Source organism: Manacus vitellinus, unplaced genomic scaffold (genome assembly GCF_001715985.3).
Source record: "Manacus vitellinus isolate BGI_N305 unplaced genomic scaffold, ASM171598v3 scaffold_18_pilon, whole genome shotgun sequence".
NCBI classification, from domain to species: Eukaryota; Metazoa; Chordata; class Aves; order Passeriformes; family Pipridae; genus Manacus; species Manacus vitellinus.
The window spans coordinates 12,251,479-12,278,501 of NW_021939324.1; the positions used below are offsets into that span (position 1 = coordinate 12,251,479).

General features: G+C 41.8%; 1 long non-coding RNA gene across 2 annotated transcripts; it reads left to right on the top strand.

Annotated features, from left to right (window-relative positions):
* On the top strand, nucleotides 1-26,472 carry LOC108639245. Of its 2 annotated transcripts, XR_003915692.1 has the most exons (6): nucleotides 1-32; nucleotides 341-512; nucleotides 1,777-1,865; nucleotides 11,408-11,468; nucleotides 18,627-18,721; nucleotides 26,364-26,472. It is a non-coding gene; the product is annotated as an uncharacterized LOC108639245 (long non-coding RNA). The 2 variants fall into 2 exon arrangements; XR_003915691.1 differs by lacking the exon at nucleotides 11,408-11,468.
* Nucleotides 26,473-27,023: the final 551 nt, after the last annotated feature.

Sequence of the window (27,023 nt, forward strand, 5' to 3'; positions counted from 1 at the left end):
TGACCAGACTGCAACAGCTCTCCCACCAGCAGGTTTTTTTCCCCTCTCCCTTTACTTTGGACTTCGGGGGGTGGGGGGCAAGAAACACCACTTTGTTCATGCCCCAGGGTGCTGGGTTATACATTTGGGTTTTGTGGGTTAAAACCAAATTGCTTGTCTGTATAATCGTACTTATTGTATTATTTTATTAAATTGTTATTCTGACTTATAATCACTCTTTTGAGTTGAGTTCATTTCCCCTGATGGTTAACTTTTAAACCAGCACACAGCTGAAAGCAGAATAATTATGAAATGCTTCTCACCAGTTCTCAAAACAAATTCAGAGTGTGTCCTTGTTTAGGATATAGGTTTAGAGGTCACAAGTAGCAACGCATTAAAATTAAAAACCAAGTGAAGAATACTTCACAGCTCTGAAACCGATATCAGAGAGCTTGTGGGACTTACCAGAGCCACCTGGGTTCTTGTTCCTTATGCTCGCACCAGTGAAGTATGACAATGACACTGCAAACAAGGTAAGGTGCTTCTGCAGTGCGGGTTTGCAAATTCATGCAGGTGGAACAGCTAAATTGCCCAGACAGCTTGGGTAGTGAATATTTCCATTATTTAGTGAAAATACCCAGCATCTTCAGAAGTTTTGTTCAGACAACCTCAGGTTATGCATGCTGGTATATTATCTGTGGTAATTTTTTTCTTCTTGTTATCACTACCAGGGCCCCTTTTACCTGGAATTACACTTGGTGTGAAATGGAGGCCTGTTTTTGGAATCCACAAGCCCTCTCCTTTTCTACACACCAGCCCACAAGTGGTAGTTCTGTAGGAGGGAGGTAGAAGCATTGCACAAAATAGGAGACAGTTTCTAAAAATGTACTAAGATCACAGAATCACAGAATATGCTGAGCTGGAAGGGACCCACAAAGATCATCGAGTCCAATTCCTGGCCCTGTGCAGGACTATCCCCAAGAGTCACAACATGGGCCTGACAGTGTCATCCAAATACTTCTTGAATTCTGTCAGGCTTGATGCTGTGACCACTTCCTTGGGGAGCCTGTTCCAGTGCCCAGCCACCCTCTGGGTGAAGAACCTTTTTCTAATAACCAACCTAAACCTTCCCTTGACACAACTTCAAGCCATTCCCTCAGGTCCTGTCACTGGTTACTACAAAGAAGAGATCAGTGCCTGCCCCTCCTCTTCCCCTCATGAGAAAGTTGTAGACTGAAATGAGGTCTTCCCTCCCACTCCTCCAGGCTGAACACATCAAGTGACCTCAGCCACTCCTCATACGTCTTCCCCTCAAGGCCATTCACCATATTTGTTGCCCTCCTTTGGACATTCTCTGAGAGCTTAATATATATTAATATAATATATTGTGATTCCCAAAACTGCACACAATATTCAAGGTGAGACCACCTCAGTGCAGAGCAGAGCAGGACAATCCCCTCCCTGGACCGGCTGGTCCACACTTGTATATATAGTTATAGTTATATAGGGTCTACCATGCATATTTTTTGAAACACAAACAAATAATACTTTCCAATACAATTTGAAAGCTAAATCCTGCTATCAGATACAGGTCCAGAAGGTTTCCACTGCAAAATTTGATATCTTTATGACCTTCTTCCTTAGTCTAGTTCGAAAGATGTAGACATTTTCAAAAGGTATTACAAGATAGGAAACTGTAAATTTTCTGTGTTGTCTTCTGTAGGTGTATTCAAAATTGAAAAAAATTGATGAACAGACACGACTGATTTCTCTTTTGTTTCTATTTATCTTTTTCAGAACTCATAGTAGGAAGTTATCTGAGACTTTGGTTTTAAACAATATTCCTGGAAGTCATCTTTTAGAACTACAAGATATTCACCACTTTGGTACAATTTTTTAAAATATTTTTAATGTGGATTCATAAAAACTAATGTTTGTTAGCAAAAGTAAATTTCCATGTGATTAAAAAAAGAGAACACCGATGTTTTTCTAAGTGTACTGAAAAACAAGAGGTCATTTCTGCAGCATTCATGGTTTCATTTTAGTTTAAACAAAATCTTCCTAAATACAAGCAACTTAAAATTTAAGAGCATTATGAAGTTTCAGAACATGAAATCTATTCATAACTTGCTACTAGGCATAATCTATTGCTGTTTAGATGTCAGTGGAATAGAAATACTTTCCTTCTGTCTTAACTTGATACTGTTTACTTAGCAAAACAAGTTGCTGCTAAAACTTTTCCATCCAGTACACATGCATGGATGGAATGGGATTTTGAGGTCTTAAGGCAGAACTTTTAAATGAAATTCCATCTTTGGTTTGCCTGGTTTTTGCATTGTAATTTCTGTGCAACATTGAGTGGTAATCACTTTCCAAGTTTACAGAGGAGTGTTGTCTTTTGATTTTCATTGAGGCGTGAATGAGTATTAACTATCTCTCTTTTGATGCCAAAAGACTGCCAAAACATTATACCAGGCAGCAATAAAAGTCACAGTTTTGGCAGGTACTAGATAAACATCCATAAGCCATTGATAATACCACATTATTGGCATTGTGCATGTTGTACTGCCTACATCTCTCTAATTAGGAAATATAGTCTGATAACTGTTTGAGAGCAGTTATTGTTGTGAAGCAGAAAAAGAGTCTGACTGTGGAGGCAGCATAAAAGCCATAAGACTGGAGTAAAAACTCTAGGAAATAGGGCAGTGCAGCAGCCTCTGGAGGATACCTGAGGACATCCTAGAGAAGGGAGTCACAGCCTGTGGGGAGCAGTTACGCAGTCACAAGACAGCTGCTGTGAATAAGACCGATTGCAGCAATGCTGTGCTGTTTGTGGGGCAGGTGGGTTGATTTGTGCTATAACTATTCCCCATGTCACGGCTTTTCAAAAGAGGAAAAATCTATTGTTTTGGGTAATCCTTCAGCTGTGTTTCCCCCTCCCTTCCCATTCTGTTGTTCCATTGATAAATAAACAAGGAATTCTATTTTCATCATATCTAAGAAAAAAGTGCAATCTGTATCTCTTAAAAGCTGTGGAAAGCATAAACTTTCATCTTAAATGGTAACAAGCGAACAATTTGAACAACAAGAGCAAAGGAAATGTTTCTTGTCCTTCTACCTAGGAAGAGAACCTTGAGTTTGTAAGCCATAGCAAAACAATGTAAGCAGTTGCAGAAATCAAAAGCTCATTGCTGATTATTGCTCAAGATCAAAGACTCCTCATGGCCCTCTCTAAAATCTGGGTTTGCAGCCTGGATAAATATGTAAACAAACAAATAAACAAACTGTGCATCCTTGATCTTGAAGGAGAGTTCAGACAAAGTGAATGGTGCAATGACAACCAATCTGCTTTATGTCATGACAAAAGCTTTTGCTGAGGAGGTTGCGTGGAATGAAATTAGATGAAATTATAAAGAAATGGAAGATTAAGGGGTAAACCTGAATCCAAATCTGAGTACAAGCTGAATCCATTCAAATACAGCCAAGATGCAAAAGCGTCTGCCCAAGGTTAGCTGTTAGACATGGTTTTAATGTAATTAAAATGATCACTGTATTTGTTGTCCCTCTAAAATTGATATAAGGGTGATTCCCAACTGAACTGCACCCTTCTGCTGTGCAGGTAAAATAACCAGAATACAACCCACAAAAGGCCTATTAGCTGCTTATGCAGGGTGTTTCAGCCTCTTAGTTTGTTACTTGCAGCACTCCATGTCTCAAATTTCACTGACCCTGGTCCTATGTGTGAGGAAAAGCTGACATGAGTACCCCATCTCTAGGAGGTGTCATGGGGCTGGCAGTGGCATGGCTTAGCTAGCTAACACCAATCTGCAAGGCAGTGTCCTCGTCACTGCATTACCAACTGAGCTAGATCTGCCAGGAGCCTGTCTCCAGGCAGCTGGTGAAATAGCACAATCGAATCCCTGTCTTCATCACAACTGATGAAGATGAGCCCTGAAATTATGGGCAGTATTCATGGCATGTGCCTATTTCATCTCTGATGCAGAGCATCAGCCCACGCTCCAGCAGGGAGTTTCTCCTGGGCTGGGATCACACTGTATGATGCTGAGAAAAGTAGCTGTGGGGATCAGGTAGTGCTTATCTTGGGATATGCTCATGAATAGCTCAGGTGGCAGAGAAGAAGGAGCTCAGTGAAAAACTCCAAAGTGGCCGTGAAGATTAGTGTCAGTCAGTTCTTGCTGCCCTTTCAGAAATATCCTCCTCCATTTCCTGCTTTACAGATCCAGCAGCAGAGCTGTACATGGATTTCCCTAATACCATGCCCTGAAAGGTATCTCCTCCAAAACAGGTGTGAAATCCTTAGACATCCTCACATTTTGACTACATGCAAAAGTCTCCTTGCACAGTAATGTCAGTAGTGGGGTTGAGGTACCCTCTTTTGGACAAATTTTGTACAAACTGGTGTGAGTCAAAGGCACTTTGCCACAAGCAGGCTTCCTGGATCAACAGGTTGTTGGTGGAATTTTTTCTTCCTCAGTGAACTCACTTGTTCCCTTTTTCTGGTGTCCTTGAAAGCCCCTGAAGAGAAGGCAGAATGTACTGGCACTGTGTTTCTCTTTGTCTGTGCTTGCCATGGTTCTTTGCGCACTCTATTCATCTCTGCATGTTTTAACACCTCTTTTTTTACCCTTGCTTTTGGAAAGCTATCAGGACTTTCTTGTGTCATCTTGAATTCTCTTTTTAGCCAAGCAGCATGTATAGTCTTGACTATGCTTTCTTACAAAAATGTTCTGCTTTTTCTCTTTTACTGTCATGCCTGTGGGTTTGGGGGGTTTTTTGGTTTTGTTTTTTGGTTTGGTTTGGTTTTTTGTTTTGTTTTTGTTTGTTTGTTTGTTTGTTTGTTTTTTGGTTTGGGGTTTTTTTTGTTTGGTTTGGGGTTTTTTTGGGGGGGTGTTGTTTTGTTTTGGGTTTTTTTTGGTGGATTTTTGTTGGTTTTTTTTTTGTTTGGTTGGGGCTTTTTTGAATGATTGGTTTGGGGCTTTTGTTTGGTTTTTATTTGGGTTTTTGTTGGTTTTTGTTTGTTTAATTTTCTGCCTTCATTTTCAAAAGTCATACAAAGGGGAAGATGCTAGCCCTGGGAAAATGCAGACAAACCCATCATGTCTAGGTCTGTTGTCTGGAAGTGCTCATGTGCTGCCATTTTTTTTTTTCTGAAGACAGTGTTTATAATGCAGGTTGGTTTCTACCATGTTTTACTTCTGAGTCCTGATCGCCACACTTTTTCCAAAACATGTGCTTTTTGCTTTGCCCACTCCACATGCAAATTCACCTTTGTAAAAGCAAAATTCTGTCACGCAAGAATTTTCAAGTAGGGTCAGCTTATGTGACAGTACGACACCTGTGTGTTTGCTGTTGATTTCTGTGCATTTTCTGCACTTTGTGGTCCCTTTTGCAGGCAAAGTTGTTGCAGGCTTACAGGGAGATGCTCTCCAGCATGTCTTGAATAAACCTCGTTCACTTTATTCACAGTCAATGAAGTGCAGAATAACTAGTCGGTTTTCCTCTCAAGTTTACTGTAACTGTCCAAACTCAGATGGTCTACCTCTTGCCTTCTGGATTTGGACAAATATGTGATTCTCTCAAAGGTATCTCTGTGTCAGTTTGGTTTTAAGGTGAAGTGGATCAGCTTTTACCTATCACTCTTGTCTTGCATTACAGGTACTGCTTTTTTCAACTGCTTATTTCAATAGAAAGACATTTGTAAATAAACCTCTTGTTTTCTGGTGAGTTTCTCACCTCCATACTCAGTATGCTTAATTTTTCAAATATTCTGAGAAGTCACATCTCCCAGTGAAATCATGTGCTCTTGAAGAATGCACAACTTCTCAAAAAATCAGCAAAATTGTCCTTCAGCAGGATTTTTCAACTGTCACGCAAACATGTACTTTCACCAGAAGATAAAATCTAATTTTAGTCAAAGATGTTATGACTGGTTATGTGGTTTTTTTCATGGTGGATTATCCATTTAGTCCTGAAGAATATCACAGCTGGAGATGCAAGCTGCTGCACTGGAATTTCCTCTTTCTATTATTTCCTCAACTACTATTTTTCTTCTTAAGTATTTTTTCCACACCATGTGTCTTCTTACTTATAATGCTATAAATGAGGCAATTAGGTGATAGATGAGATATATTACAGATGAGACCATAGACTGACAGAATCACAGAATATCTCAATTTGGAAGGGACTCACAAGAACCATCAAGTGCAACTCCTGGCCCTGCACAGGACAACCCCAAAATCCCACCATGTGTTCTGAGAGCATTGTTCAAATGTTTTTTGAACTCTGGAGGGTTGGTTCCCTCATCAGTTCCCTAGGGAGAGTGTTCCAGTTATTAATCACCCTCTGGGTGGAGAACATTTTCCACCTCCTCATGTGCAACCACTGGTCACCAGAGAGAGGAGATCAATATCTGCCTCTCCACTGCCACCCTGGAGGAAGTTCTAAGCTGCCATGACGTCACTCCTCAGCCTTGTCTTCTTCAAGCTGAGCAAACCAGGTGACCTCAGCCACTCATCTTAGGGTCTTGCCCTTTTCACCATCGCAGCTGCCCTCCTCCAGACACACTCAAACAGTCTGATGTTCTTCTTACATGGAGGCATCCAAAACTGCACACAGGACTCGAGGTGAGGCCACACCTGTGCAGTGCAGAGTGGGATGATCACCTGTCTTGACTGCCCGGTGATATTGTGCTTGATGCACCCCAGGACATAGCTGGCCTTTTGTGCTGCAAGGGCACAATGCTGATTCATATTCAACTTGCTACCAACCCAAACCATCAGATCTCTTTCTGCCAGGCTTTTCTCCAGCCTCTTGCCCTCAGTTTGTGCATGTAACTAGGATTACCTACTCCCAGCTGAAGAATCCAGCACTTGCTCCTGTTAGAGTTTGTATGGTTGGTGATTGCCTGGCTCTCTAGTCTAATCCAATCTCTCTGTAAGGCCTCTACCCACAAGGGATTCCACAGCTTCTCCTAATTTAGTATCATCAGCATACTTACTTAGTGTATGCCTGGCTCTTGTGTAGAGATCATTTATAAAAACATTGAAGAGTGCTAGCCCTAAAAATGAGCCGTGGGGATCCCCACTGGTGACTGGCTTCCAGCCTGATGTGACCTCATTTACTACACCTCTTTGTGTCAGCCAATTGTTCACCCAACATGTTATGGACTTGTCTAGCTGTGTGCTGGACATTCTGTATAACAAGATACTGTGAGAGACAGTATCAAAAGCTTTGTTAAAATCCCAAACTACTATATTTTCTGGCTTCCTTCGATGAACTAGAGGAATGATTTCATAAGAGGGAATTAAGCTCATTAAGCAGGACTCCCCCCTCATGAACCCATGCCAGCTCTAACCAAAGACTGTGCTGTCTCTAAAGTGTTTTTTCAATAGCTCTCAGAATAACCTTCTCCATAATTTCATCAGGTTTGCCTGGAGGCTTCTCTCCTCCAGGGCGAAAAACCTCAGCTCTCTCAGTTTTTCCTCACAGGAGAGGTGCTTCAGACAACTGATCACCCTCATGTCCTTTCTCAGGACTTGCTCCAACAGGTCCATGATCTTCCTGTGCTGGGGACTCCAGATCTGGATGCTGTGTTCCAAGTGGGGTCTCATGACAGTAGAGTAGAGGCGAGAATCACCTCCCTCAACATTGCTGGCCATGCTGCTTTTTTGCAGCCCAGGATATAGTTGAGTTTCTGGGTTGTGAGCACACATTGCCCTGTCAAGTTGAGCTTCTTGTCAAGCAACACACCCAAGTCCTTCTCCTCAAGTGACTGTGCTCTGCTGTCAATTCATTCTCCACCCAGTCTGTGTTTGTGCTTAGGTTTGCCTTTTCTCAGGTGCAGCATCTTGTACTTGGCTTTTTGAACTTCACACTGACCACCTATCTGCAGACTGCCCAGGTCTCTGGATGGCATCACTTCCCTCCACACTAAACAGCTTGGTGTCCTTGGGAAACTTGCTGAGGTTGCATTCAACCCCATATTCAAGTCACTACAGAGGTGTTAAAATCCACCACTCCCAATATCAACCCCTGAGGAGCTATCAACTACAAAAATTAAAGACACATTGACCAAATTCAATATCTGGAAAGCTAATTGTCAGAAATATTTCTAGAATTAACAACAGTTCAGTGGCTCTAATGCAGCACAAAACACTTTCCCCCATGTTTAACATCATATTTCTGTTACAAAAACAAGCTTCATTATATTTTTACTCTCTCTTCCTGAAAAGACAGTATACATGGAAAGTTTTCCTTTTTAATCTGTAAAAGTATTCTAAATATAGAGTATGAATATATGATAGTCTAAACAATAAGTGTTATGAACTGATTAAAAAGTCAGCAATAAGGAATGAGAAATGTAATGTCTTGTATCTTGTTGCATAATACAACAACTGCAATATACAAATCCAACCTGTCTCTTTTCCTTAAGTAAATTCTTTAAGTACAGTAGAAAGAATAGGACATCTTTAAGTAGTGTCTCCATTATACTTTCATTATCTACAAAAAATGACAGTCTGTCCTCATGTTTCCTAACAGAGATAAAATCACCTGCAGGAGAAGGTGAAGATCTTTTCTCTGGGTCATCCAGTAAATTGTATTTTCAGGGAAACACGTAGGACTGAATTTTCTCTTTCTTATCATAAACTTATCTAAAAGTGGAGGTAGATTGAAAAAAACAAACCAACAAACAAAACAATATTAAAACCATGTGAATAATTGGTTTTCTGGTTTGTGGCAGTTCTTCCAACAGCTGGGAAAAAAATCAGCCTAGATCAACAACAAATATCTTTTTTTTCAACATCTTCAACAAGCTGAAAGTTTGCAGGAAGTATTTTTGTTGTAGTTTTAACTCACAAGATCTAATGTGTTGTTAATATGTCACAAAATATTACATCTCACTTGTGAATGAATTTCAGAATTCAAAAAAACATTGGATGGAATTTACCAGTAAAATATCCTCAAACAGAAAAATAATTCTCTGCTGCAAACAAAGCAAATGCGAACACCCTTTTTTATTTATGTTTCTGTGCTCAATTCCTTTTTCCCTGGATTCTGATACAAACAAGTTTGCTTCTTTGAAATGAATTTTAACTGTTGGAAATATTGTACGTTTTCTACCAGAAGAGTTTTGGCCACAGTATATCACCAAGTTCTCTTCAGGCTATTGCTGGAATATTATTGCCAAGTGCTTTTAAAAATCTGCCCAAGGATATCAGACTGGAAGCTGTTATGGGTTGAGCACATGTGAATAAGCTCTTATTCCTGTGCCTTTTTGGAAGCAGAGGTTTGAAAATTTGACCACAGAGATACTCATTACTTGGAAACCAGGAGACAAGTAGTAAATACAAAAACTATTGGCATGAGTTGTCAGGCCATTTGAGACAGATTGCCTACATGTGAAGATTTATAGCTTTTCACACATCTCTGATGTTCTTAGCACTGTGCAATAAACAGAAAAAGAAGACATGGTCCAAGCCCTGCTTTTCTTGGAAATCTGTATTTGAAACAGCATGTCATGTTCAGGGATGTCCACCTGACTATACTGCCTGTCACCTGAGAATGCTTGTAAATTTTTTATTGCACTCTTGTTTCTAAATTTATTATAGGAACATAACTCCTAAGAGTACACTTTATTTTTGAACTGAGCTTCTATTTAAAGCCCTTCTTTTCTAAATTTGATCTTCCTCTACATCCTGGTTGAAAAGTGCAGAGTACTCAAAAATGCCAATGCATGGTAGCTTTTTCCTGCGAACTTCAGACTAATGGATGCTGCTGTCACAACGCTATCTTTGGAAGTGAATTTTCTCCTGCTGCTTATCTTTTTAATGAGTCATCTGGCAGATTTAGGATGCTAACCAATGGAGCTGTACTGTGCCATGTATTAATATGGATCTTGTGAATCACTCAACAGGTTAGCTTTAGAAAAACATGACTTCTGAAGCAGACTTCCACTAAAAATGCAATATCTGGCTAATTAACAGATCCCCTCCCTGCCCAAGTTTGCAAAAGTGGTTCAGGGGTAATGCCTCATCAGAATAAAATAGAGGGATGAGAATGATAAGGGCTTGTGGCTATTTAAGGGAGATTGTGTTGCAATGTCTGGGTCAAAAGTGTTACTGTCTTTCACTTCAAAGGTCCTCAATGCAAAAGCACCCCTGATGAAACTCTCTATTCAAGGAGTTACAGTTACAGTTGCCAAAGGGCAAACAGACTTCCTAGCTGATGAAGATATTGTGTACATTCACACACTACCTTTGCATTGTCTGTGCTATCCAGTCTTTCCTTGATTTTTCTAGTCCAGGACAGCTGCAGAAACAGGAGCTGAGCCACCATGTTTAGCTGCTGGCCTGCGAGCTAGCAGAGTGCAGGGAAGGAAGGGGAAGTGTGCTAAAGCAGCTGCTCTTGAAGAGACTTTACTTCATGAGAGATGCAGTGAAGTCATAGCCAAGTTTTTTCCTGAGATATGAAATTGCCTCTGTGCTCTTTCAAGGAGCCAAGACCGCTGTAAATACCTAAGTGACCACAGGGAAATATTCTGGGATTTATGTCTTAATTCCTGTTCCTATTGAGAAACTAGCCTTAAAAAGCCCCTGTATTTACTGATGGAAGACAACAAAGATAAGAAGACAAATCCTGGTTCATGCCCATGCCTCCCTTCCTCTTGCTCTGAAAAACATAGCATCCAAATCCAGGAAGAGAAAGGTTCAAAACCCAGTTAGGACTGTGCTCCATTCCCCTCTTCCAAAAAACCAGCATGGACAGTAGTGCTGATACTTCTTTGCAGTGCTGGGGTTTTGCAACAGGGTCAGTATTTCCCCTGCAGTGCCACTGTCATCACCCGGCCCCCTGGCTGGGTGAGGGCAGGAAGTCGCTTTCCAACTCACGTGATGGGCCGAGGTCTGACTTCTCATAACTTATGCCACCCTCAGGACTACAAATCATGAAATAGCAGTGATGAAACTTATAGTAGCAATTCCTCAGCAGACTTTGGTAATTGACCATGAGGATGGGAATGACTCACTCTTTTAATCTGATTCACACTTGAAGCTGTTATTGAATAATATAGTACTTGCCTTCTTATCCTCCTTCCTCCTACAAAGCGGCAAATAGTGTTCAAATAGCAAAAATGTAGCTTTTTTTGCCCTTTTCAAATTTTTTCTTTCCCTGTTCTCCTTCCTTATAGTTTGTTCCTCCATTTTTAAGTATTTTTACCTGTAGCTCATATTTTGTGGCATACTTATGTAGATGTACATATACAAGGATTTGAACGGTTTCACACACTTCGTTCTTGTCCAGTGTTACTGTTGATGCATGTTCCTTGCCCTCAGAGGAGCAGTAAATCTCCATTTTGCTCACAAGTAGCTGGAACCTCACAGTACCTTTTTCTTCACTCTTTCCTTTTCAGTGGGCGATGATGGTGAGCATGAGTTGTTGGCTCTCACACTGCCTCTGGAAAAGCATCCAAGGTATCATGGTGAGAGCATGGAAATTAATGTGTCGGCATATCAAAGAACACTGTGCTAAAGCGAAGTTGTGGGATGTTTTATTCCTCCAATATCATGTGAGGGCTCAGGATAACTTTACCTCTCCTATGCAAAGCCCTCTCTTTTCCTGTGTAGGTGCATTAGTCAAAGGCTTTCTGGAGGTGCTCTGAATGTGAGACTCATTTTCAGAAACCTGAGAGAGTGTTAACATCCTTGGAGGGTGAAGAAGCTGTTCAGAAGTTACAGTTCCCAGCAGGGAAGTACATGGTCTATAAAATCCTTCAGTGTAATAAAACTGGGTAATGGAAATGCCACATTGGGCTGTCTTTTTTTAGTGTCAAGTAATTGCTTAATGAACAGTGTCATGAACTAGCCTTCTAATGTGGGGTTTTATGCCTTCTGCATGGCTTAATTCTCATTAATTGTCAACCCAAGTTCTTCAGTTGGGTAGGATCGCTAGCATCTGGCAAAAAAATTGGAGAGATGTGACAGCCCTGAACTCCTGAGAGTTGTACTTGGCAGTCCTGAGACCCTGTGTCTGTAAGTCCCTGTACCCAGGCAGGCAACATGAACAGGATCTGTTTCTGCCTCTTTGCAAAGGGGCCATAAGGCCTCCCTGTCATGCTTGGGTCTCTCCTGCCTGCTCTAGTCTGAGTGCACCCTCAGATTTACCTGATCACTCTACCACTAATCTGACCATTTCTGCTGTCTGGAGACACAGAAGGACCTTGCCTTGAGGCCTCATCCTTCCCTGGATGGTGGACTCAAGTCTCTTTCCTTGCTTGTTTTTGTGTGATGGAGGTTGCTATAATTTATCCAACTTTAATGATTCTATGATGCTAAGATCAGTAGCTCTCAAAGGTTTACAGACAGTGGTTCCTGCCCTGCAGACCACTGTGCTGATGCACAGTAAAACGGATTGATAAGTACAGAAATGAGGTGAGATCAAGGCAAAAGAGCAGAGCTTACAAGGACAAGTTGTCTTTGAGTAGCTGAGCACATAGCTCAACATCTTTTTTTTTCCCAGATCTATGGGCAATGTAAGAAATATTGAAATGCTGTACTATTCCCTCCTAATCCTCTCCTGCTCTTTCACTGAATGTCACATGATTCAGTTTTGCAATGGGCAAACAAGAGCAGACTAAAAGGATATAACTTTGCAGAGGCTACTGTGCTTATCAGAGAAATTGACTTACTCTACCTTCAAATAAGCTTGTGATTTATTGTGTTTATCTAGCAGAAAGAAAGTTGAAGCAACTTGAAGCATCTGGCCCAGAAATCCCCAACATATTTTACTTCCCTACAAGTGGAGAAGACATGTGCAAACATGAATGAATACCATAAAAAACCAGCCTTCTTCCTGATGCTGTGCATTGCTGTACAGAGTTGGTCTGCTTTACATGTAGTTGAACTGAATAAATGGCCTGTCTTGAATTACATCTTGGATAAACTGGGTGTGTAATGTATCCAGCCAGCTCTAGTGTTCGTAACTGTCACTTGAATAACTGAGCAGCATATTTCTGAGGCATTGCCAGGTTCAGAGACATCTCAGAAGAACAGTCTGTTCTTACAAACAAATACGAAATGTAGTGGAGAAAGACAGCAGGGAGGAGGGAAATCAATGCTTGATAGGCGTATTGTCTATATAGTATAAGCATTTGAGTTCTGAGGGCAAAATAAGGGAAATTCATCCAGATTTGAATTGTATTTTACATCTTTTCAAAGCATTCTGTGATTGCAACAAAGGACAGAAATTATTCTGCTATTCTATCATCCTTGGATTACTTCTTGCTCTAAGACTCAGAGGAATGGAGTAGGTTTGAGACTCTACCACTCTTTTCCAAAAAATGTCTCTGCTTCATAGTAGCAATGAGTAACATCCTCCTCCTTTCATGCACTAGACCAGAGAGTCCCACTCCCACCTCTGCAGTAACATTGTTTGTCTCGAAGAGTGAAGGCAACAGTTCTTCAAATATGAGAAGCCACAGTCTAAGCACATCAAAATATCTAGCAGTGGGAGTGTTGGTTGTCTAGACTAGCAATAATTTCTCCCATTCAAGCTCTTGATCAACACTGTTTGGCAGAAGTATACAGAAAGGCTGTACTTCAAGCAAGCCACAGATCTATAGCATCAAAACTCGTTTAACACAGCAAGGGACCTTTTCCTCTCCCAGTCCTCTCTCCAGTCTCATCATCTTCGTGCAGTCCTCACAACTTTGCATTTAGTTTGGCAAGATTTCTTCTTTCATTGTTCTCAAACTACCATAGAGATATTAGGAGGTAACTCAACTGCTTCTTCCTTCTCTTCCTCGTGTGCCCACTCAGAAGGCTATCACTGGAGGTCCCAGCTGTTACTTTCAGGTTCTTTATGATATTAAACTGCCTCTCCTTCTACTGATGCATTGAAAAAGTCAAAAGCAGTGAAGGTCAAAAGCAGTGAAGGTCCAAAGTTTTGTATTTCTCCTCTCAGAAAAAGGACAAAGACACAGTCAGTGGTCAGCCCTGCAAAAGGGCAAGTGAGTCTTTACATTCATTGTCATTTCCTGAAAAAAAAATATATCATGAGTCAGAACTAGAGCTGGCATAATAGAACAACTTCTGCCTTCCATGAAATAGAGCTTATTTCTGTCAGTGCTTAAGTCTCAGCAAGATTAATTTTCATGGAAAGTGTGAGTTAAAAAAAGAGATGGATAGACAAGAAAAGTGACAATGAGAGTGTCCCCTGTTTCAGCTCTAAGATCTGTACATCAATTAAAAACTGTTTATTACCTCACACTGGTCCTTGTTCTTCAATGCATTTCAAAGTGTATAAGCTTATATCTGTAGGCAGTACTCAGTGCTCCAATATCCTAATGCAGATGCATTTGCATATCCTGGGATGAAAAGCTTTAAGAAGACAAAGCTGGTGATTCTGATTTGCCTGTTTTGTCCTCCACTGTGATGTCTGCTTGACATTCTGTTTGCCAATGTGATCTTTTTGAGGACCTTTGACCTAACCTTCAAATGACTTTGTACTTTTATTACTCAATATCTTAGTATTTTAAGCCATGTTGCTGGTTCTTAAAAATGAGATTAACGCAAGTGCAGAAGTCATGAAAAAACCACATTTTCTTGAAGCATTTACAATACCACTATGAAGAAGGTCTAAATCAAGCACTCTAAGTCTCACTGTGTGCCAAAGCAATCAGTAGAGCTCACAATGAGGATTTAGTCCATTTTATCATACCACAAAGGATCTGGAACTCTGATTTCACAGATGATAACCATAAAGTCTGTTCTTCACCTAAAAACAAAGAAAGGTATTTGGCATGTGATAAGTGATAAAGTCAATGCTCTGTGTGACAGCACGGTGAAAGAGCACATTGCTGAACTGGTCTCGTTTTGGTGCGCACTCTTACTGATTTTAGAGGAAAATGAAAGTACTTCTGAGCAAATTTGTTTTACTGCAAAATCTTTCTGCAGCACGTAGGCCTCAGAAGCTACACTGCAGTTCCAAAGCTTTGTAACACTACAAAAATGGAAAATTAGAAGTAAGAAATTTGAAGCAGCATAAATATATATTCCACTGGAATAAAGAGGTGGTATTGTATAGCTTCCTGTTCACTTCTGACAGTTTGGCTTTTCTAAGCAATAGTGTAATTGCTTCTTTAAAAGCATGTGGAAATTACCTGTAAAATTGAAGAGCAGGGGATGGAGAATATTGAGAAAAGAGCTCAGAGAAGAACTTCAAGGGGTTGCTACAATTTCTCTGATCATCATAAACAAAGCCTTCCTACCAAACCCAAAAGCATGTTCGAAATAATCAAGTTTACCCTGGTTCTTTCGCATGTGACTGTTTAAATATAGGATCAAATTTCTTTGATTCCTGTCTTCCTGTCAGCAAGGGACTTGCAGGCCTACACACCAACCAAAATCAATCAAATCCATCTAACTGCACATAAGAATCCTTCATAATGCTTTGGCTGCCTGTGCTAACATGTCCAGTATTATTATTTGAATAACAGGAAAAAGACACAAAGAGCTTTAATTTTTAATTTTATTTTTTTTTTTTTTTTGCCAGAGCTTCTGTCCTGGCTTCAGCTGGGGAAGCTAATTCCTCTCAGTAGCTGCTATAGTACTATGTTTTGGATTTGGAGTCAGAATAGCATTGGTAACACACTGATGATTTGGTTTTTTGGTTAAGTTGAGTTTATCCTAAGGACTGGTTTTTTCCCTTGTCTAACGCTCTGTCAGTGGGAGGGAGCATAGCTGGGACTAGTGATTCAAACCGACCAAAGGGATATTCCACACCATAGACTGTCATGCCCAGTATATAAAGGGCAAGGAGCTACCCGGAAGCACAACTGATCTGGGATTCCAAAGGGGGGCCTGTCATCAGTCAGCAGGTGATGGGCAATTGCATCGTGCATCATTTGTTTGTTTACTCTTTATTACTATTATTATTATCCATTATTATTGTATTGTACTTTATTTTCAATTATTAAACTGTTCTTATCTCAACATACAAGTTTTACCTCGATTCTCGTCCCCATTCCACAGGGTGGGGGAAAGAGAGTGGGGGGTTGAGCGAGTGGCTGCGTGGTGCTTAATTTCCTTCTGGGCTTAAACCACAACAGCTTCTTAAAGTTAATGCCAGCAGGTGAAAGCATTCTTCTCTGTATTTTTGCTTGTAACAACACACTTCTGCCAAAAGTGAGGAAAACACAGTTTGCTTGCAGAGTATTTTCTCTCCTATCATTATGAGAAAATCATCAGCGTTGAATGACATGCTCAGACACATGGTGTGATTTTTTGGAGTTCTCCTGTGCAGGGCCAGGATTTGGATTCTGCGATCCTTCTGGGTCTCTTCCAACTTGGGATATTCTGATTCTGTGAAAACACTTACATTTTGTTTTGCTTTTGCTTTTGTATTTTTGTTTTGTCAGCAATGCTACAAATAACAATGTGTTTGTGGTAGTTCTAGTTTCCTCTGTTTTCAGGGTAAACCAGGGTGTTCCTGGAAGACAGTCTACTTGATTAGGTGGATCTGGCTTGCTCTTGAGAAAAGTTGAGAGTGCGTGGGGGAGGAGATTTTTGTGTCTTCATCACCCTGTAAGGAGCAGATCTCAGAGATCACTGGTGCATGAGGCTACTTGGCAGGGGCACAGTGCCAGGCTCTGCCTCAAGCCATGCCTTCACCTGGGCCAAACTGCCAGGACATATTGTTCTCATTTAGATATCCAGTGATTCTGCAGGTGGAAAACAAAATAGATGGCTTTGATTCCAGATCCCTGCTCATGACCCAAAGAAAAAGTGTTCTCATTAGTTTTTCAGTAGTCTTCTCAGCATTTCTTCCCTTTTACAGCTGAAAGAACTAGACAAGTCTAGCTTGTGTTGATGTTTAACTGCTTGTGGCTGCCCTGCAGAGATGCTTTTCTAGATAGACAGAAGAAGGAATGTGAGGTTGGTTGCATCTTTGATGAAAGTAACTGAGTACATCTGCTATTCCTACATGGCATTTGGCAGAATTGGCCTACTCTGTAATATCTTGCCATTCCAGCAGTCTCAGAAGGCAAATATGCTCACCTGAAGCATCCTCATCACTGTGGACCCCTTCTCAACAAGTTTAATATTTTCTCTATGTTAAGGTACTTGCCTAAGCATTTGGAGGGTATCAGTATTAGGTTTCTTTTGATGAAGTGATTAATTGTATCTGAGGAAGGCACAGGCAATGTTGAAGCAGATAAGCAAGTGAAGGCCTGCAGATGTACAGGTTACAGTAGATTCACAGTAGGTGTGTATAAAAACAGACACAGAGCCTAATGGACAAAGCAAGACTATGTAGAGTTACTGCTAGGACAAAAATAAACAGTAAAACCAGCAACAACAAAACCTAAAAAGACCTGGAGACCACGTGGATTATGACCAACTAGATTTTCAGACAAGCTTCTGATTTCTCTGTCTTTAAATCATTTGCAAACTGCTGTCTATAAGCAGTTCTGTGTAGGTGCTGAATGTTAACGTGTTTTTATTTAATCCAAGTCCAAAACAAAAATCAGCCAAATAGCAACAAAATAAACATTCTTCATAGTAGGCCTCTAAGACAGGAAAACTTAGGCTTGCAAGAACTGCTACCAAAAGCAGAGTCTATGGCTCAGAACTCCCCTTGTCAGGGGGCAAGACCCTACAGTGGTGAGACATCCTGACATCAGACCTAAGGAAGAGTACCTCATCACATCTGTATCTTACCAGCTAGTCAAAATACTAAGGCAGCCTTTTGCCCAAGGACAGTGCCTTTCTGGCACCAGCATGGTCGGACTGTGCACCACTGCTGCTGCACAGAATTTGAACCATGACTGCAAGACCTTTGCCATACTCGGCACTGCTGAATCTAGGAGAACATAGCAGGAACATACCAAAGATGTCAATGCCAGATGCAAGCTGAGCTGTGGGGGCTTTAGCTAAACTCTTAGGCAATGCAGGGCTTCTTTAACAACTAGCGATCTAGGTAGAAGTGGGAAATAATGTAGAGGTGTAAGCATATATGCAAATAGAGAGTGAATGATATTACATTTGTGGTGCATTCTGCTTATTCAAGACAATACCTAATAAATGAGGAATTAGAAGAAGCAAGGGGAAGATTAAAACATTAGTGATAGGGAAGTCATTCTTACAAAAGTTAACACACTTGCACCTGGGCATTTGGTTTAATTGATTTATGGTTTAATTGTATTCAAACTTGTCAAACAAGTTTATTAGAAAACATAACAGTACCTCATATCTTATAATTAGACATTTGCAGTCAGAGTGGGCTTTTAGGAAAGGATTGAAATCACACAGAAGACCAGACTTCCTCTTTCCAGAAGAGCATGGACACCACTGAAAAACTGTGCATTTAAAAAGGACAAAGTGAAGAACACATGAAAGTTTCTTTTGGTTAACAGGTCAAATGGACAGTGAAGATCGATGTCACAACTGAGGTAGGTTGTAACAACAGAGGAACTGGTAGGGCTTTTGCTCTATGAGTGGTATTAAAGGTAATTCCTGAAAATTCAAACTTGAGAAGCCAGGTGAGGTTTACAAAGAGAAGGTTTTATTTGCTCAGAAATACAAGGTTGGAAGATCTCAGGAAGTTCTTTGCATTTCTGATGTGTTTTTTAGATTCCCAACAGAATGCTGTAGTGGGCGTGTGTGAAGATGAAGATCTGAAAGTTTCAGAAATATGAACAGAAGAAGAGAGCTGAATGTTGATGACGGTATGTAGGAGTGAGCACCAGCACTTTCACACTGCTTAGATGTTAAAGTGAGGGGAAGCAACATTGGGAATCTATCAAGAGATGAAGAGTAGGAACAGAGAAAAATTAAGAGGGAAGTGAAAGGACTGAGTTTTGGCAGTACTAGGTCATATCTTCAAAGCATGTTTAATGGTGAAACTTCATTGATGTCAGTAGAACTCATCTCATTTCCCAAAAACTGAGGATCTTAGATTACCTGAAAGCGATATAGGTTAGAAAGCGGAGAGTGTAAGGACAGACAAAAGCTGGAACAGCTTGCTGAGGTGAGCAAGCTATTCTAGACATATTTGAAGGTGTTAAAGAACATGTTAGACAAACTAGTGTCAAGAGTGACAGACTTGGGTGTGGCTTAGCCTGTCACAGGGCAGGAATGTGATCAGAGGCTTCTGCTCCTGTAGTTTGAAGAAATGGGGTTCAAATGGGGATGAGGACATGACGGTTCAGTTTAGCATCAGATGGCTTGATTCCTGATCTTTTCAAGCACAGCAAGGATACTTTATGTCAAGGTAGACTAAAGCCAGTAACCTGAATAAAAAGTTGTCCTCTGCTATGGACCTTGACCTGTGGAAATCTACTCCCTTGCCTGCATTTTGTCCCATAGTGACTTAAGAGCTGGCAACAAAGTCACTTCTTTCATTAAGCACTAATGACTGGAATGACTGGAAAAGCAAGTGTGATGGAGGCGAGAACAATAACAACATTCAGACTGAAGTCCACCAGTTGTATCTCTGATGCAGATTTTGTGAAGGGCTTCTTTGAAAGCCACATGCACACACACTTCATTGCGAGGTAACAATAACACTCATATGGAATGAATTTTTTATGAAATGCAAGGAATTTGTATTGCTTCAGAGAAATACAGTTCTTTTTATAAACCAGGAGAATGCAAGCTGTTTTTCTCTGAGAAAGTTTGTTTCGCCTGCATAATGGTTCCAACTGAATTACAAGGACTAGAGGAGTAGCAGAAAAGCTTAATGTTTTTCATAGACATGCACAGGTTCAGACACATGCAATTCAGAATAGGTAGTTGGATTTCAAGCATAATTGTGTCCCAATTCTGACAATCAAATATTTGTACCAAGTTGTCAAAGTGTAAAATACATGCCCTGCAGAAAAAATCTGTTACCAAGGACAGTTAAGGGAGATGTTGAGGAAGTGACATGGAGCAAAAGGAAGACAGCCAGTTTTCTGAATTGATTTATTCTGTTTTAATGCATATATTTCCAGGGATCCTGACCGTACAGGCCTGCATTTACAGTGTATTTTTTTCGTCATAAAAAAAACCAACATAGAATGAGCCACAAAGGCTTGAGCTGCTCAGGTCAGGTCAGGATTAAACATTCCACAAAACTCCAGGGTGTTTCAAATCCCAGGTTTTGCTCTCTCCTGTTTAATATAGAATAGGTAGTTTTGTGCTTCAAGTATGACTTTCTTCATCTACATAGAAATCTTTGGTTGAGTGGTTTTTCTCTAGTGTCTTTTTCCAAGATACCACTAAAACAAATTAATGCAAGCTGGCATGTATCAGAGATAAGAGGAGACATAAAACTATTGTAGATAATTGCAGATAAAAGGTTTAATTCAGACTGAACTTTATAATTTCTTACAGTTCAAAGCTTCATTACCAACACTGTTTTTGTCTGATAAATTTCACATCTTTATTCTGACAAGGCCTAATCTGGGAATAAGTGAAAAGGATAACTACACATATGAATAGATGGGAATTCACCATGTCAACCATATGTAGTCTCCTGATCGAATGACTGAGTGAACAGTCAAGCTCTTTAGACAGCCTGATGGAAAAATAAGGGAACTAAATAGAAGTCTTCAAGTGTTTTGGGGAAGAACAGGGTAGCCCTGGGCTCCATAAGGCTCTTGGCTATCAAGATGTTCCTAGAGACCCTGACTGGGCAGAGACCTTCCTTTTGGGCAGTGAGTCCAAGAGATGGAACACAGAGACTGGTGCTTGCTACTCCTCTTCTCTGTTTTTCCCCATGCTCAGGTTGTGGGTTCTGGACCCTGGTTCTTCTGCCTGGTTATGCTACCAGCCCACACCTCTGCCCAGCTATGGTGTGGAGACCAGCTGGTAAGGCCCACTTCAATGGCATGCCCATCCGATGTAGACATGGCTCACCAGCACCAGTAAAAAGAATCCATAGTTCCTCCACACACCTTTGGCCCCTGAGTAGCCTCAGGACATTCTTCTACTGCGCTTTGTCTGTGCTCTAAGAAGCACATAATCCCCATTTAGTCCAGGCAATTTCCTCCTCAGCCAGGGCTACCTATATGGTTTTAAACTAAGAGGACAAAAAAGCCTTCAAAAAGATTGGCTCAAGCAGGTAAGATGACCATTTCTCTCGGCTGAGAGCCCTGACTTCTCCAAACAGCACTAGGAAGAGAGAGAGCAGCACAACCTAGGTGGTAAGGCACCTGAGGTTCTCCTTCAGCTCAGACGCATTTCCACATCTGTTCATCTCTCATTGCTATAGTGCAGTGGATGTATGTGAGCAAGAAGGAAAAAGGTTTGTGTTGATTCCTTTGTTCCCTTTTCCTGGGTTGTGCAACACGACAGTGACATTTTCCTTCCCTGCTTGTGATTTCCACCAATACTGACCCCAAATCCCCACCACGTGCTTCAGCACAAATTAACTAGTGTGAAAGGAATGCTAAATATCAGTAGGGCTTCAAGGCTAGCAACTCATGTACAAAGTAAGAAAAAAAATGAAAAAATTAAAAAAAGAGAGATTTCCTGCCTTCGGTAGAGTATTACTTAGTTGTAAGTTATATACTTCTGAGCTTCTTTTGCTCCCCTGCCAAGACTTTCAGAGAGGGAAAATCAGGACAGACACATGAAAATAAGAATAAAGATTAATATATAGAGAAGGAAAAAAAAATCATATCCTAGATAGATCATAACTCCCCTCACTGCAGTTTACCTGTTTGACTTTTTCTCAGTGACAGCAACAGAAGCTATATGCTTAAACTGTATTTCAAAAAATTGGTAACTCCAGAGCATCTCCATTTTCTCCCTTGCTTTGTCCTGTTGTGTAAATGTGTGTCAGGCCAGAAGCCAGAGCTGACATCACATTGCAGAGGACTGCTCTAGGTCTTGCATAACCTTAATAGGACAGCCACTTGGAAATTGTTTATGCACCACTGCCTTTCTAGCTACTCTACTGCATTAGGGGAGCAGAGCCATTATAGACTAAGTAGAAGTATTAATCGCATTTGCATCACTGATATCCACTATAAGGTATTACAGTAGGCCCCAGTACTTCAGGTCCTGTTCCCATTCCCCTAGGAGCAAACCTCTAGCTGTGTCAAGTGATTGCAACTGACTGCACCACTGTTGCATTTTAATCCTGAGGTTTTATTACCTCAAAATGGTTGATGATAACTCCATGGGTTATCATCAGAAAGATGCCCGGTATGTTGCTTGTCCATGCCCAGCATCATATGGTTTAGGTGTCTGCATAACAGCATTCCTGTTTGCAGTGGTGTGCTACTTATTGGTCTCCAAACCTCTAACATGTTTGTTCTTTGCTAACTGTAATCTATGTTACAGTATGTAGTAGCAGACTGCAAAAATGTTAATGTGAGGGAACTAGGAATGGAAATAAATGCATACATGCTACTCTGCTTGAAAAAATGTGTCCTTTTCCTCCCTCTTCCTACTGTGGCACTTCTTGCTGGACACTGATGCACTCTCCTGCACTGCAACAGGCAGAGGCTAGGTAGACACTGACTCTAGCACATGCTTCTTTCTGCACCTTACTGCTGGGATGAGTCCTGAAGCAAATTAATACTATTAAATCCTGATGCAAAATAAGAGCTACCAGCCTGCATCTTCCATTACAGAATCAGAGAATCACAGAATCAACCAGATTGGAAAAGACTTCTGAGATCATCAAGTCCAACCTTTGACCTAACACAACCTTGCCTACTAGACCACAGCACCAAGTGCCACATCCAGTCTCTTCTTAAACACCTTCAGGGACAGTGACTCCATCACCTCCCTGGGCAGCCCATTCCAATGTCTGATCACTCTCTCTGTAAAGAATTCCTTTCTAATGTCTAACCTAAACCTTCCTTCTTGGCACAGCTTAAGATCATGCCCTCTTGTCCTACTGCTGGTTGCCTGGGAGAAGAGACCGACCTTCCCCTTGCTCCAACCTCCCCTCAGGTAGTTGTAGAGAGCAATAAGATCTCCCCTCAGCCTCTTCTCCAGGCTGAACAACCCCAGCTCCATCGGTCACTCCTCATAGGACTTGTGCTTCAGTCCCTTCACCAGCCTTGTTGCCCTTCATTGGTCTCCAGTTCAGCACCTCAATATCCTCCCTAAACTGAGGGGCCCAGAACCGGACACAGTACTCAAGGAGCAACCTACCTAGTGCCAAGTACAGGGTAGAATCACTTCCCTGATCCTGCTGGCCACACTCTTCCTGACATAGGCCAGAATCCATTGGCCTTCTTGGCCACCTGGGCACACTCCTGGCTCATGTTCAGCTTCCTGTCAATCCAAACTCCCAGGTTCCTTTCTGCCTGGTTGCTCTCCAGCCACTCTGTGCCCAACCTGTAGCACTGCAGGGGGTTGTTGTGGTCAAAGTGCAGGACCGTTCACTTGGCCTTGTTAAACATCATAGCATGGGATTCAGCCCATTTATCCAGACTGTCCAGGTCCCTCTGAAGAGCTCTCCTACCCTCCAGTAGATCAACATGTCCCCCAGCTTGGTGTCATCTGCAAATTTGCTAATGGTACACTCAATCCCCTCATCTAAATCATCAATAAAGATATTAAAGAGAACTGGGCCCAACACTGATCCCTGGGGGACACCACTAGTGACCGGCTGCCAACTGGATGCAGCACCGTTCACCACCACTCTCTGGGCCCGGCCCTCCAGCCAGTTCCTAACCCAGCACAGAGTGCCCCTGTCCAAGCCGTGGGCTGACAGCTTTTCCAGGAGAATGCTGTGGGAGGTGGTGTCAAAGGCTTTGCTGAAGTCCAGGTAGACCACATCCACAGCCTTCCCCTCATCCACCAGGTGGATCACTTGATCATAAAAGGAGATCAGGTTGGTCAGACAGGACCTGCCCCTCCTAAATCCGTGTTGGCTGTGTCTGATCTCCCATCCATCCTGTAGGTGCTGTGTCATTGCACTAAGGATAATCTGTTCCATAACCTTGCCAGCTTCCAATCATTTGGGACTCCCTGGTGAGCCAGGACTTCTGATAAATGAAAGAGACTGGCTTGGCAAGCTCTTCCACCAGTTCCCTCATCACCCTAGGGCAGATCTCGTCTGGTCCCATAGACTTATGGGGATCCAAGTGGCTCAGCAGGTCACTAACTGTTTCCTCATGGATAATACAGGGACTATTCAGCTCCCTGTTGCTGCCTACCAGCTCCAGAGGCCAGTTCTGAGGACAACCTGTCTTCTTGCTGAAAACTAAGGTAAAGAAGGTGTTAAGTACCTCAGCCTTATCCTTGTCTTTGGTAACTGTGTTCCCCTCCGTGTCCAACAAAGAATGGAGGTTTTCCTTGCCCCTCCTTTTGCTATTGATGTCTATATAAAAACACTTAGTGTTGTCCTTAACAGAAGTGGCCAGATTAAGTTCAGTTTGAGCTTTTGCCCCTCTAATGTTCTTTCTACATGACCTAATTACATTCCTAAACGCTCCATGAGTTGCCTGCCCTTTTATTCCAAAGGCAATAGACTCTCTTTTTTTCCCTAATTTCCTGCAAAATCTCCCTGTTTAGCCAGGCCAGTCATCTTCCCCACTAGCTTGCCTTTTGGCACACTGGGACAGCCTGCTCCTGTGCCTTCAAGATTTCTTTCTTGAAGCATGTCCATCCTTCCTGGATGCCTTTGTTTTTAAGGGCTATTTCCCAAGGTACTCTCTGAACCAGCCTCCTGAATAGGCCAAAGTCTGCCCTCCGGAAATCCAGGGTAGAGGTTTTGTTGATGCCCTTCCTTACTTCACTGAACATTGAAAACTATCATTTCGTGGTCACTGTGCCCCAGACAGCCTCTGACCACCACATCTGCCACCAGCACCTCTCTGTTTGTAAATAGCAGATCTATTTTGGCCCCAGCCCTGGTAGGTTCATTTATCAGCTGCAACAAGAAATTATCCTCCATACACTCAAAGAATCTCCTAGATTGCCTCTTCTCCGCTGTGTGGAGTTCCCAGCAGACATCTGGCAGGTTGAAGTCACCCACAAGGACAAGGGCTGGTGATTTTGAAGCCTCCATCAGCTGCTTGTTGAATCACCATCATCATCCTGGTTGGGTGGTCTGTAGCAGACTCCCACCAGGATGTCAGCCTTGTTGGCCTTCCCCCTGAGTCTGATCCACAGGCACTCAACCTTATTGTTACTGACTCCAAGTTCTAGAGAATGAAGAGACTCTCTAACATATAGAGCCACCCCTCCACCTCTCCTATCTTGCCTGTCTCTTCTGAAGAGCTTGTAGCCATCCATGGCAGCACTCCAGTCATGCGAGTCATCCCACCTCGTTTCCATGATGGTGATTATGTCATAGCTTTCCTGCTGCACAATGGCTTCCAGTTCCTCTTGTTTGTTACCCATACTGTGTGCATTGGTGTACATGCACTTCAGCTGGGCTGCTGATACCACTCCTAACCCTGGCTTTCCACCTTTAGGCTCTTCTCTGGAGAGGCTGGTTTCAACCTCTTCCCCCTTCAAACCTAGTCTAAAGCACTCCTGAGCAGCCCTACAACTTATGGGCTAGAGTCATTTTGTCCTTGCTAGATAGATAAAGCCCAACTGACTCTAGCAGGCTAGGTACCATAAATTTTGCCCCATGATCTAAAAAACCCAAATTTCACTGGTGGCACCAATCCTTTAGCCACCTATTGATAAAATAGGATTTCCTACTCCTCATTCATCCTTGCTACTGCAGGAATTGAGGCGAACACCACCTCTGCTCCTGTCCCATCAACTAATCAACTTAAAGCCTTAAAATCCTTTTTAATTGCCCTGGTACCTCTTTTATTGATCTCATCACTGCCAAACCGTACTAACAACAGTGGATAATAATCTGAGGGCCGAATTAGCTCAGGAAGTCTCCTGCTAATATTCCTGACCCTAGCCCCAGGAAGGCAGCAGACTTCCCTGTGGGATGGGACTGGTCAGTATATAGGGTCCTCAGTTCCCCTCAGAATGGAACCACTGACTACAACTACCCTTCTTTTTTTCTTAATAGCTGCAGCTGTGGTCTATCTAATAGACAGGGTGCAACCGGGAGACCCTCCAGACGGATCTTTTCTTGAGTGTCATCGACTCGACTCTCTAGGTCCAGGGCCTCATTGGAAGGGCCTAATTAGCACTACGCTTCCCATTTAAAGGAATGATTAAGGATGTGGTCATGGACATGAAACACTGCAGAGGGCTCTGCTATTCTTGCAATGAAGGAGGTGACATGCACTTACCTTCCTGGCCTCTACATGTTTTGTAGCGATAGGACACATGCACCTTCCAATGTATTAGAGGTAGATAGGACATTATTCAGAAGGAAAAAAAAGGGGGGGGGAAGGTTACAGAGAATTTTCTACATCCTTCACTATAATTTATCTCCTTTTACAGGTACAGCTGAATTTACTCTAAATAGTATCAAGAGAAAAATTACTGCCAGTTTTTCTTCCAAGTGTCCTGCCTTATTCAGCAGAGTGATGGCGATAATTTTAGGGTATTAAACAAGATGCAAAAATTTTCTGTCTCATTCTCTTTCTTTACTGTATCTAAACATTTTTAGAGATGACAGCTACCAACATTCATAAAGTGAAGATTTATTTTGATAAATTTGTTCCTGCCGGCAAGCCCTCAAAAGGAAGATCTCTCCTAAAAACTTTGAGTGAGATACTTTGATTATACTTTCAGACTGAGAGAGAGGAATTCTGCTTTGCTGCAGAAACTTTTCAAATACTGCAGGTTGTTGCCATTCTGCTTCCATATGGTCCCAGTAATTTTCACTTTCTCAGCAGGGTAAGTTGGGACGAAGAAAAATATTAGGCAATGCATTCCTCCGGTATGTCCCGCCATTTCCTCTTTTGCCAGCCACGTTTCTTCTGTGGCAGGACCAAAGAAAATGCTTTTAAAATGGATTAATTACCACACTATAAGTAATCAATTCACAGAAGAACAGTTTGCCCCATGGATCCTGATGATTTTATAACCATCTCAGTCACTATAAAAGGTCATACCACCAAAAAAGCCAAACAAACACAGAATAGCTTTTGTTTAAAG